The sequence below is a fragment of the Pelecanus crispus genome, chromosome 6, assembly GCF_030463565.1.
Source record: "Pelecanus crispus isolate bPelCri1 chromosome 6, bPelCri1.pri, whole genome shotgun sequence".
In the NCBI taxonomy this organism is placed as follows: domain Eukaryota; kingdom Metazoa; phylum Chordata; class Aves; order Pelecaniformes; family Pelecanidae; genus Pelecanus; species Pelecanus crispus.
The window spans coordinates 59,606,393-59,618,522 of record NC_134648.1 but is presented as its reverse complement, the minus strand read 5'-3'; the positions used below and the strand labels follow the sequence as shown (position 1 = coordinate 59,618,522).

Below are 12,130 nucleotides of genomic sequence, written 5' to 3'. Positions count from 1 at the left end.
CATCACTTCAGACCCAGCAATCTCTTTGAAATCAGTGGGTGTTTCTGAGCGTGGCTCAGTTGCAACATTGGGTCTATGGTGAACTGCGGGCTGGAGAGGTGAAAATGGGGAGAGCTTAAAAGAAAATACAGCTGTGGCAAAATCCGCAAGCATTTATGGAGTCTCACTGTGGTGGGCCAAACCCTGCAGCTCTCATTCATGCTAACGTGCGTGGAGTTTTAATAGGGAGTCCCCGGAATGATGCTGGATAAGTAATGCTTGAGGACCAGAGGCTTTAGAGAGACAGCAATGACTGTCAGGAGTAGCACCTTTGGGAAATGGGTCCCGTGTCCCCCTGAAGCTGGCAAAACTTTGCTGTGCTCAGCTTTTTCCTTCACAAGCAGTGGTACCACCTGGCTGCAGTATGCTGTATCTCACGAGAACATCCCTGTACATCTCTTGTTGTTGTAATACAGCAAGAGAAAAAGTTTTGCAAGAAATTTAAATTTGCATCTTGGAAAGACAAAATATTCTCGGGAGGAGGCTGAGAGCACTCTGCAGGGTCCTGTTTCGACCCTGGGTGAAGCTCAGGGCGTGCAGGAAAGGCTCCTGTGCCACCTGGGAGAGGCTCAGCCTGCACCCAGCCGCTTGTGCCGGGGTGCAGGCACTGGGCTTGCAGCGATGCACTGCGTGGTGCGGCACAGGCACTGCATCCGGGGGATTTGGTCAGGTTTCCTATCCAAGCTGCCGTACACAGTGTGGCGAGGATGCGATTTTAATCTGGCTCTGCTTCATCAACCTCAGCAGGTTGACGAACTGGCCTGAGACAGGTGTAGAGATGGGCTCTTCTGAACGGCGAGCGCCAGATCAGAAAGTCAGATAGCTCTCCTGCCTCCCCCCTTCCCTCCTCCCCGTAACCAGTAAACCAAACTGGAACTGATCTCATGTTTTGCTGTTCTCTCTCTTCACGGGTGCAGTATACACGCAGGTGCCTTTGGTAGGCAGGTAGTTGTAACAGTGAACTGGATGCCCTGGTTCCCTGTTGCTTCTGATGCCAGCAGCTAGTGGGGAGGGAAGCAAGTACAACTAAAAATAGAAAAGGAAGGAAGGAATAACTTATTAAAGAACGTGGGAAGGCGAGGCTTTTGTACTTTGCGTACTTTGAGTTCTCACTTTGGAGTCGTGCGCTGTGAGTTTTCGGAATTGCCTGTTTGCTGAGAGAGCGATGCCAGCTCTGTGGAGAGAGAGACCTGTTATCATGGCTTCCTGTAATTACTGTTGCAGTCTGCGGCACTTAGAGAATAGGTTATATCAAAGTGCATGCTACATGTTTATGACAGTAGTTGGTCAAGTTCTGCTTGAAAGAAACATTTTCTTCCCTTGAAGAAGGAGATTATGGCTACTTAACGCTTTCTTAGCTCCCATAGTATTCACTGTACATGAGCCTGGGCACGGTTTAAACCGGCAAGGGTTAAGGGATCTTTCTAGCCCCTGAAATGTTTTGTGGAAATGAAAGAAAAGTGAGTTCTTTGTGTTGACTAATAATCTAGTGACGATCCCTGCATTGTGCCCTCTTTTTTAATATAGGCATTTACAACAGTCACTTGCTACAGCTTTAGAGATCTGCTTGTCTCTCTGACTTGATTAGCCTTTTATTCTGTCAGCCCTGTTCTTGCTTCTGAGGAATTGTTTCCTTCTTTGAACAAAAGCTATCAACAGTTCCTGCCTCTCCTCCTCCTTCATCTTTTCTTACCTTTCCTGTTTTTCAGCATTCATTTAATTCAGGACCTGGAGTTTTTCTGTGCAGTTCTCAAACAGGCTGTGACTCTGAAGGCTTGAAGTTGCAGGTACTCCCAAATCTCTGCTGGGCACTCACAAATCGGGCCCTCAAGAGCCCTAGCAGTTTTGTGCTGGAGAATCTAAACTTCTGGCTGCTGGTGGGATTTGGGGTATGCACGTGTGAAAACTGCATTTGGAAATTCCGACCTAGATAAGAGCGATTGCCCAGAATGCTGAGTAGTGTTCAGTCATGCACAGGGGAAGTCATCCTGCCTCATCCAGAGCTGTTGCGATCTTTAGAAAACATGCTGCTGATAGTAGTTTCAATCACAGTAAATGATGCTGGGAAGTCTGCTCGGGTATCCACTGTGTCGCTCGGCCGGTGCTGGTCATGGTCCCCTCTGTCTTTGTTCAATTCTTTGTGTTCAGGGCACCACAGGATGAGGAATTTGCGACTAAAGGTCTTCCTATGTTTTCCCATGTGATTTAAAAAAAAAATCTACCAATGGAACAATCTCTCTCTCAGTCTATTTATTTATTTATTTTTTGTCTCAGAGGCTTCTGTCTGTTGAATTGGGTTCTCCCGTTTAAATGTTTTTAGTGCCTATTTAATTAGAAGTTGGAATAGAGTCATGAAATTTACAGGGCTGTGTAGCTTGGATCTAAAATATAAATGGGCAAAGCATTCATTTTGCTTTACCCCTTGCCAGATTAGGGTGCTTTTTTGAGCCTGCTTTTTATTTCATTTCAATGAATTGCAACTGCTCAGAGTAACTGTAAAACACACACAGTTTTTTTTTGCATAACAGAGACATGCAAATGATTGTTGAGAGACGTAATTATGTAAAGAAAAGTATATGCCTGTATGCATGCACACATACACTGCAATGCTTTTTGCGGGGCTAGTTTTTCACAATACATCTTCATAAGGCTCTTTTTATGATGCTGATTTATTAATATTGTACATTAAGGCTTAAATTGTCAAAGCTGCCTAAGAGATTTGGATGCCCATTTCCCATTAAAGTTAACGAGAAATGAGCTTTGAAAATCTCAGTGCAGAAGTGCATGGCACTTTACAGTGTGCTCTCCAAAGAAAAAAGTCCCTGCCCTGAAGAGCCTACAGTGCAAAAGCCCCAGAAATGGAATTATAATCCATAAAACAAAGGGGATTGTAATGGCACAGATGATAATTTATCCCCTATGCCTGCATTCAGATGTATACCTGTTCCAAAATCTTTGGACCTGGGCCCATGAGTGAGGGTTTTATATACCTCCGTAAAGATTATTAAATCGGTCCAATACACATATATTCAGCTAACAAGTGAAACTGCTTCCTTCCCACACATAGGCTGACGGAAGGACGTGGAAAGCAATTACGATACTTAGTTGCATATATAAAAGCAGCAAGTGGGCATGGACAGCAGTGATTAATGGACAGGGCTGTGAAGTTTAAGGTCTAAAATAGAGGAAGGCATGGGGCCATAGCTCAGAAGAGTGGAACAAGCTCCTGTTAGTTCAAGGAATCAGCTGTATTCAAGGAATCAGCTGTATTAGTCATTAGGACATTCTGAAAATCACACAGTCATCTTGGAGAGTTAATATGAATTTACTTGGGTACTGAAATTCTACTTACTGCATCATTTAACTAGTCTGGTGTTTTCTTGGCAAAGGTTAAAGATAAAAAAGATTAAAAAAGTGCCTGTAAGTAAATAATAGGTTTTAAAAGAATACTTTTCCCTCCTTCAGTTATCTCAATGTATTCATTTTGTGTTGGTTTTATAACTATAAGAAGAGCTAGATTAGACCACCCTGCTGTAAAAAGCTTGATGCAATTAATGCAGTCTGTCTAGAAAGCAGTATTATTTCAAAAACTTTTATGTTAATGATATGGTATGCGCTCGGCACATTTCTTCTAGAACAAGAAGCAAGCTTTTGTTCACTCCAGACTGGGTTTTATTAACACAGGAGGATCAATGGAAAACAAAACAGTAATCAGAGCAGAGAATGCAAACTCATCCAGCAAAAACCTCCTAACTCATCAAGTCCCAGGACGATGGCTGATACTGTACTCTTCATTTTTTGTTGAGTGGAATCTCAAAAAAAAAAAAAGTTCACTAAAACTTGATTTCTGATCAGCACTGGGTGCTTTTTTGAGAGGAGAAAGAGGAATTGGATATATGTGTCTGAGGGGAAACAAAGATCTATAGTTTCCCCAAGACCCTTTGTAAATATATCTTTTCATTTTGCTGCATAAAGAAGAGGTTTGCATAAAGTACTGGCTAACATTCAGGAGAGGTGTCCTTATTAGTCATGGTTACATGTATTTATTTAGTTTAGTGAAATATTTAATGCATGCTATAGTAGAATTGACTTTGTGGACAGTACTTGCAGAGCGCAAGGATGTGCTAGAGATGTATATACTAAAACCGGTAATGCATCAGTCTGAGTGTATGCATCCATCTTTTCATCTATCTATCAATCTATGTGTTCATCCATCTATCCAAGTATTAAAATCATATGTGACCCGTCTGTCTATGCAGCTCTCTGTCTCACTAGATATTAAAATCATATCCAAACTCAAAATAGATGGATCTAATCACAAACTGATTTTCTGACTGAATGGCGTGTTTGTCAAGAGGCAGCAAAGAGACCTTAAGATGGCAAAGAGGCAGCTAAAATTAGGGTGCTGCATAGGGCAGCGGCACTGGCAATTTGAGCGTGGCTGAGGCTTTGTTCTAGGCAGACGCCCGATCACTATAACTTTGTAAGTCCTAATTATGTCAAGTTAAGAACCAGCAGGAGCAATAGCGATATTTAAAGGTGCTTTAAAGTGGATGCCTGCCATTTCCAGACATCCCAGGAAAAAAGAAAAGCCCTTATTTGCAATATTAACGGGTGGAACTGAATCTGGTAGTCTCGGGACAAAAGGGTTCAAGGCAACGTTGCCTGCAGTAAAGACAATGGCTCCAACATTGAGAGAGTTAACTCGATCGCATACCACTATGCTGAGCCCGAGAGTCTGAACTCTTCAAACGCTCCAAATGGAGAGCTAAATCAAAGAATCCTGTTTCAAATCCATCCAAGATGTTGCTGTTTTTCTCCTCTGACAGGAGAAGCATTTGGAAGTGTAGTTTCTTTCTTTTTTTATAGCTGTCTTAAAAAGGAGTTTGGATGTTTAGCACAGCTGGTGCTCATTACATTATGCACTATCAATAAAATAGCATGTGTAATTAATTTTTAATGCAGTGCTGTATGCAGCGCTTTAAAGCAGTTACTGTATGGGGAGAGCCGACACCGGTCACTGACATCAGAAATACTGAAATAGAGGGCTGGATTTTGCATTTTTAAAGGGTGTATGTGTGAGTGGGGGAAGGGTAATTCCCAGCCAGCGATTCTCTGGCCACAATCAAATTTAAAAATATAGGAACAAGATGGATGAAGGTGATTTTATAATTTGCTTATTGGAGTGAACGAATTTATTTCCTTTTAGAGTTTGCTGAGTGATGGCTGGGTTAGGAGTAGGTGACTTCAGAGTATAGGTAAGCACCAGGGGACCGCACAGCAACTGATCCATCTTTGTTAAAGCACGGACAGGGTTTGGTGGTATCAGGTGGGAGATGAGGCACAAGGGGAGGTTACGAGAAGGCAAAGGAAGGACATTTCTGTTCTGTCTCACTGAGCAGGTTTTTTTTACAGGGCTTCTTTCTTGTGCTTGTTGTTCCCATTACTAATAAGTCCCATTTTTTCCCCTTGATTCAGTAAATATTTGGGAGTATCGGTAGTCTGGAAGGGAGAGAGTAGCTTGGTTACAAAGAGACACCACTGATGGCAAGTTCCTGGCTGCTCTGACAGAAGACCCAGACGAATCGCAGAGTCTTCTCTTGGTGTTTGTGCAGCACTTTCCAGAATACACCAGTGTAAATAAAGACTGCTTTAACTGGGCACAGTAGGCAAGGTTTGGGCACCGTCGTAGCTTTCGGCAGCCATTACATCCTGAAATACCTTGGTCGTCTGAAGGAGGAGCAGACCTATTTTTGAAGTTGTAGCACGGTGCATGTTCATATTCAGCAAAGGGACAGGAATCGCTTTTGTGTTTCTGCAGCAGGGTAACCACCAGGGATAGTTTGTAGGATAGGACTAGCCTCTCCCGGCTGCCACCTCCTTCCCACCCTTTTCAGGGTGTTGAATGCCTCCTGGTGAACACTTCCTAAAAAAAAGAAGAAATCAACTGCAGGAAGAGAAGGAAGGAAGCAATCACCTACAAAGAGACAAAATTAGGGGTACTGCCATTTGTCAGGTGCCTTGCCTTTTGGTTGGGCAACGCACCGGCTTTCTAAAAGCTGATCTTTTTTTTATACACATGCACAAGGCATAAGTGTTTGCAATTATTCTTTCTTTCTCTCAGTAAATTGCCATTCATTTGTATATAGCATATGCTAAACAGTTCACTTGTACAGCCTCACCTGGCATATTCAGGATGGAGTTTTCTCCTGCTCCTTCAGCAGTAGTTTTTTGTCATCACTTTTCTTCTCACTTTCTGTCAGATATGTGCGGATGTGTTTGTGTGTCTGAGCCAGGAAGTGAATTGGGCTGTTCAGTTTGTGGGAACAGAGATAAATCTCTTGTGCACAAATATAATGCTCAGCATCAAAGGAAGCATGGCGAGCCATAGGGTATGGTGTAGGTCATTGCGATGAGAACTGCTCTTTCGTTCACAAGCCAGAGTGGGAAAGGTGGAGGCAACAGCGAGGCGTTGTACATTTTGTAGTGAAATAGCTTTATTTTATTTTATTTTTTTGAAGGGATTGGATCACATATTCCTGGGGTGGCTCAGGTTTAGGCCAGAGAACTGCAAAAAATGTACTCCATGTCCCTCCAGAGCTGCCTAATTCAGAGGACCTGGGTTCTTTTTTTCTTTTCTAAGTGCTTCATAAAAACAGAGGAAAGGAAGAGTTCTGTGCTCAGGTGGGACGCTTTATGTTCAGAAAGGGATTTGAGTCAAAGAAGCCATGCTGATGCACCTCGCGTGGGCCCCACTGGGCTCCTCCGTGCTTCATGTTGGTCCTTCTTTCTGCTGAGCAGTAAACAGCCGAGTAACCGTTAGCAACATACTTTTTTATGCTGTTTGCTTTCTTTTGGACAGGATTTTTCTAAGCATTTTTGCAGTATGTACAGAAATCTGGTAGGCTAGAGTATGGTACATACCTTTGCTACCTTTATTTCCCTCTTGTTTTTGTCTTAATCAAACCATTTCTATGGGTCCCTGTTCCAGCTAACACAACCTGCCATAGCACAAGCTGGGGAAGCCAGGTTCACTGAGTCAGTAAAACGTGCACTTGGAAGGAAACAGGCAAAAATCCCACATAGCGAGGGCTTACATTTTTTATGAATTCAGCTGTAAGAGTCAGAGGTCCTGGGACTTCTGGAATGAGGTTAATGCAGGCACTAAGCAAGGCGGTGGGGAGACATAGGTGCTGGAATCACGCCATGAAACAGTGCTTTCTAAATTACTGTCTTTGCTATTAAAGTAAGAAATCTCTGGCTAGAGAGAGGCCAGTTTGCACAACATGTCTGCAGCTTTTACGCTTGTCTAAATGTCACGTGGCTATTTGGAGCCAATTGTAAATGTATTACTTTCAGTCTGTCCCCTGGCAATGCAAGGGGAGCATCCTATCCTTTTTCTATGTCAGAGTGTTCTCCTTACGTGTCCTGTATTGACCTAGATTACTTCACGTGAGGCCCAGATCTAAACCTGATCCTTACATCTCTTCCACGGCTGCGTGACAAGCGTGGTGCTTCCAGGGCATGCTGCGCCATGCCAGCCGTCCACTGAGGGATGGGTTAGGGACTGCCTGGGTATGCTTAGCCGAGCATCTCTCTGCGAGGCGTTTTCTGACTTCAGTGGCATTGTACTGTTATGCCAGCTGTGAACATGGTCTAAGGAATTCAGGGATGTACAGAGAGTTAAGTAAGAATCAGAGTATTGTTGGGAAATATGTACCATTTAAAACTGTCCATGGCATTCAGGGTGAAAACCAAAAATTCATGGAACATAGTAAGACGTCAACATGGCAGCAGCACCCTTTGCCTGTGGGGGAAGTATTTTTTTCAGTTTGCATGTTCTAACAGAGATTTGGGTTATGTTCTCCTCTCCTCTGGTTGAACAGGGAGAGAGTAAGTTCATTTATTACGGCACAGACAGGCTTATAATGCAAAGTCTGTCCAAAAATTAGGTCTGAGTGTTTAAGGATCGATTAATCCAAATCCTTTATAAAAATGTGTGAACTGTTGATTAAACTGGGAATAGGATCATTGTGGTTTTGCCTGCAGTGAGGACAAGATTAGTGGGTAACTTTACCTTTCTGTGGAATGTTATAAAATATAATAAAAAAAAGACGCTCTTTCTCTAATAGCTCCATTGTAAAGTCGAGGTAGAATCTTAAAAACTCTGTAGTCTACTGAAGCCAAACCCTTTACTGTCGTTATCAATAGATATGTAGAATAGTTGTACAAGATCTTGTGAAATTGCTGTAAACTCCCTGCCAATTTCCTTCATACTTTCTCTGCACGTTTTCCACAAGCAGCGGTGTGAAAGCTGCAGTGGTGCTAGCCCCTGCCTCCACCACCACCGTCAGCGTTCATTAGTGCAGTTGAGCACACTCATAAATGTCTGAGCTCTTCCCGTATTTAGAGCCCTCTAGCCAGCAAATCTTCCCTTCTGCTCTCCCTGTTTTGAAGAAAAAAACTGATGGTCAGGGTTTGAGGTGGGCACCTGAGGTTTAATTTTAATTCTGTGGCCTGTTATCATCCAGAGCTGTAAGGGAGAATGAGGGTGTGTGGGAGACAGTGCCGTCGCTGTCTTAAATAATTTGCTCCTTGCCCTTTCCTGTTAAGTTTGCCAGGCCGTGTCTTGTGGTTATAAGCTGGGATTTCTTAAATTTGTTTTCTCCTTAATAGGTAAAGATGAGTGAATGCTGTTTCTCACTTTCTCCTCGCTCTTTCTTCACAGATGTGTTTACTCTCTGGGGCTGGCTGGGACTGCCGGGGAGGTATTGCCCAGGGGGTTGCATTGCCCGGGCGCTACATTTGCCCCTCTCCATGGCAGCATGGGGCTGTATTGCATATAGCTCCTGCCCAGCAAGTCCCAGTGAGTCACCGTCCGGCTTGCTGGGCTGTCTGATGGGAACAGGCTGCTCTGACCGTGGCCACCCTGGCCATGGAGCTTCTCCCCCAACCTCACCTTTCTGTTGCCCTGCTCTGCCCCAAACTTTCATACTTCTTTCTTTTTTTAATACCTCATTTCAACTTTGCCATGAGGTAGGTCCTTCATTCATTGCTGTCTCTGCCAGTGGTCCCTGCAGCAATATCTACAGCATTTTTTTCTAAAAATCAAATCCAAAGTGAATTTGCCTTTTTTTTTTGTGGTTTTTTTTTTTAACTTCACTTTTTTTTTAAAAATGGAAATGACTGCTGAAAGTAAACACAGCTTGCAACGTGCAGACTTATTGGGCCAGCATGAATTTCTTTAATAAGCTGGGGTATGCAACTGTGCGCGCACGCGTGTGTTTTTTTTCCCCTTAAACCTTGGAATAAGAGTGCTGTCTCTTTAAATCCTAACTCAAACTTTACTGGCGATTTTACAGAGCCTGGTTTCATTTATAGTGGAGCCAGACTTGCTGTGTGAGAGCCGTCCGCATGCTGGAATTAGTCTTAAGCTCGCTTCTGTGGCGTTGCCAAATTCCATGTTTGTGTTTTATTTAGAATTCTTTTCACGGCCAGTCGAATCTGTTCAGGCACACATAGGCAGTGTTGCGCCCCATGGAGAAAATAAGCAAGTTTGCGTTTTCTTTGGCATAGGCCATGGCCACAAAAGACTGCGGTCTAAAAAAACATTTTTTAAAAGCTATTTTAACCCATAACAGATGTATAAAGTAGGCACACGCATGCCAGCTTCCTTAGTTTTAATTAAAAAATAATTACGGCTTTAATGGGATGCTAGTGACAAATTTGGATGAATGGTGGGTGACATTATCTCAAGGCTTGCTTCAACTTATAAATTAGTGCATTTCTCTTGGCCAGTGGTACAGATGAAATTAAATGAAGGAGCAGATTAATATTTCTTAAAGTTACATTGAACCAAATGAAAAATCAAATCAAATAAAAAACCAAGGCCCCGTCCTCTCTCTCTTGCTCAGATTCCTGTTTGTATGAGATCACAGAACACGGAGGAGAGGTTATTTTTGCTGGCTGACAGACGATCTGGCCAACAATGAACTGGGCTTAGCTTTGCAAAGTACCTGTCCCTTCCGTAGTTTCACATTGGTAGCCACATCGCCAAATTATTGTGATTAATGTCAGCAGGCGCTTCTATTTATAACCACATCTAACGAGCTAACACAGTACCTCCGAGCCAGGAAATCTTAAATATAAAACCATCCCTACATGCTGCATGTTGCAATGGTTCTCTCTCCATACCTCGGCTAACTGGCTGCCTTTTGGGCTGCGATGCCGGCCGTGATTCTTCACATCTTTAGGCTATTTTCAATTTGGGGCTTTTAAGGCTCACCAGAACTGGGCTAGATGCGCAGGCTCACACAGGTAACAACAGTTTATATTTATGAAGAAATAAACAAAGGAGTAATAAACATGTAATGAGCTAACCCCAGATTGTATCTCTGCTGTTATTACAGTCAGGTGTATGTGGAGCTGGGGAAGGGAGAGGGAAGGATCGGCATGGGAGACTGCGGATGTCGAAGGAGGAGGAGAGGTCTGCCGGGTTCACTGGGAAAAGTGTCTTCCTCCTTCCCGTGTGAGCCTCCATCCCACCCATGGACACCCTGAATAGGTACTGAGAGGCGAGGCGATAAAGCAGCACATTTTTTCATGGTGTGCAGCAGAACCATCTCTGGACCTGCTCGTCCCACCCCAGCGCTTTCCAGCAGCAAAGGCAGCCTGGCACGGGATGGGGATTTCTGGATGGGGGCAGATGACCAGCTTCATGATCTATGGTACAGGCAGACGAGGATCATTTTGTGTGTGTATGGCCAAACCCTGCTTGCCGTTCTCAGACGTATTCTTTCATGAAACTTCTCATCGGTTTAACATTTACTCCCCCCTTATAAGGAAACCCAGAAATGCTGCTGATATATGTAATCTAGATGGTGAGAGCTCTTCTTTGCTTAGGCATTGCCAGTTTTCTGTAACAAACATGTTACATTTTTTCCTCATTAAAAAATTAAAGCAATTTTTGGAAAAAGCAATTGAAGGAGAGAGAGAGTATCAGGTGTTTGGTGCATAGCTGTGCACCTTCCCCTAGACCAGTCTAGATTTGTCTTGTGATCTACAGATGTTTTGCTACTAATTTCCACGCAAATGTGGCAGTCCCCCCCACCTTGCTGAAAGCTGTCTGCCATGTTAAGCCAGGGAAACCCAGCAGGAGGAAGCTGCTCTGCTTGGTTCGAGCTAGTCTGGAGAATTTCAGCTCCTCAGGGTTATGTGCTTGATCCCTCGGGGAGAGCAGCGACTGTCCTCGGTGTGCAGGATGTCCATTGCCTGAAGCTGAGCCAAGCCAGACTCTCCAAAGATGTGATTCTTAGGCTTTGTTTAACGGCAGCAAAAGAGAGACACAGAGAGAGAGAGAGAGAGAGTTTCCTTTGTCGATTGAATGAGGATTTCTGTGGTAACATTTCCCTGAGCTTGAATTCCTCATGAGTGAAAATGAAGTTTCAGCATTAAAAACATGAGTCACACAGTGCAGATGAGAGTCATTTTTGCATTCCTGGAATTTTTGGAAGGGAAACATTACATTCACATTAATCCTTTCAATTATACCTTGTTGCTAAAATAATCCATGAGGCATTCTGCAGTAGAGCCCTCTGCTATTTGGTTACAGTTGAGGCTTTGAAAATAGCACCTGAAAGCTTTTAGAGTCCTGTGTGTCAGTATCTTAATTTTCTTTTTATGTTGCTGCACATAGGATGGTCTGGTGTCTTTTTTATTTACTTCTTAGGATTTTTTTGTTTAATAAATAAGGCTAATTTGATCTGATCTGTCTCAAGTATCTAATTGCTGCTGTAGAGAATGATTAATGTCCAGTTGAAAGGATTCCACATCTATAAATGCGAATTGAAAGCAGATGTTAGTTTGATGAACGTGTGCTGCCCGTTCCTTGTCTGCACTGGCTCAGGGAGCAGGCTGCTGAGATATCGCTATCTATCAAAAGAGAGACATTAGATGCCAAATACAGTTGAGAGTCACACACCTTCATGAGCTGAGTGAACAGTTAACAAATAATGTATCCCAGGTAGTTTTTTTCTCTGCCTGTGAAATATCTATATACAAGACAGTGTTATCCTCAAATTGTCAGAAATAC

General features: G+C 43.3%; 1 protein-coding gene across 4 annotated transcripts in view; it reads left to right on the top strand.

Annotated features, from left to right (window-relative positions):
- BCL11B (BCL11 transcription factor B) overlaps positions 1–12,130 on the top strand; it is a 90,375-nt gene that overhangs the window by 42,819 nt on the left and 35,426 nt on the right. The gene's annotated exons all lie outside the window — the stretch shown is intronic.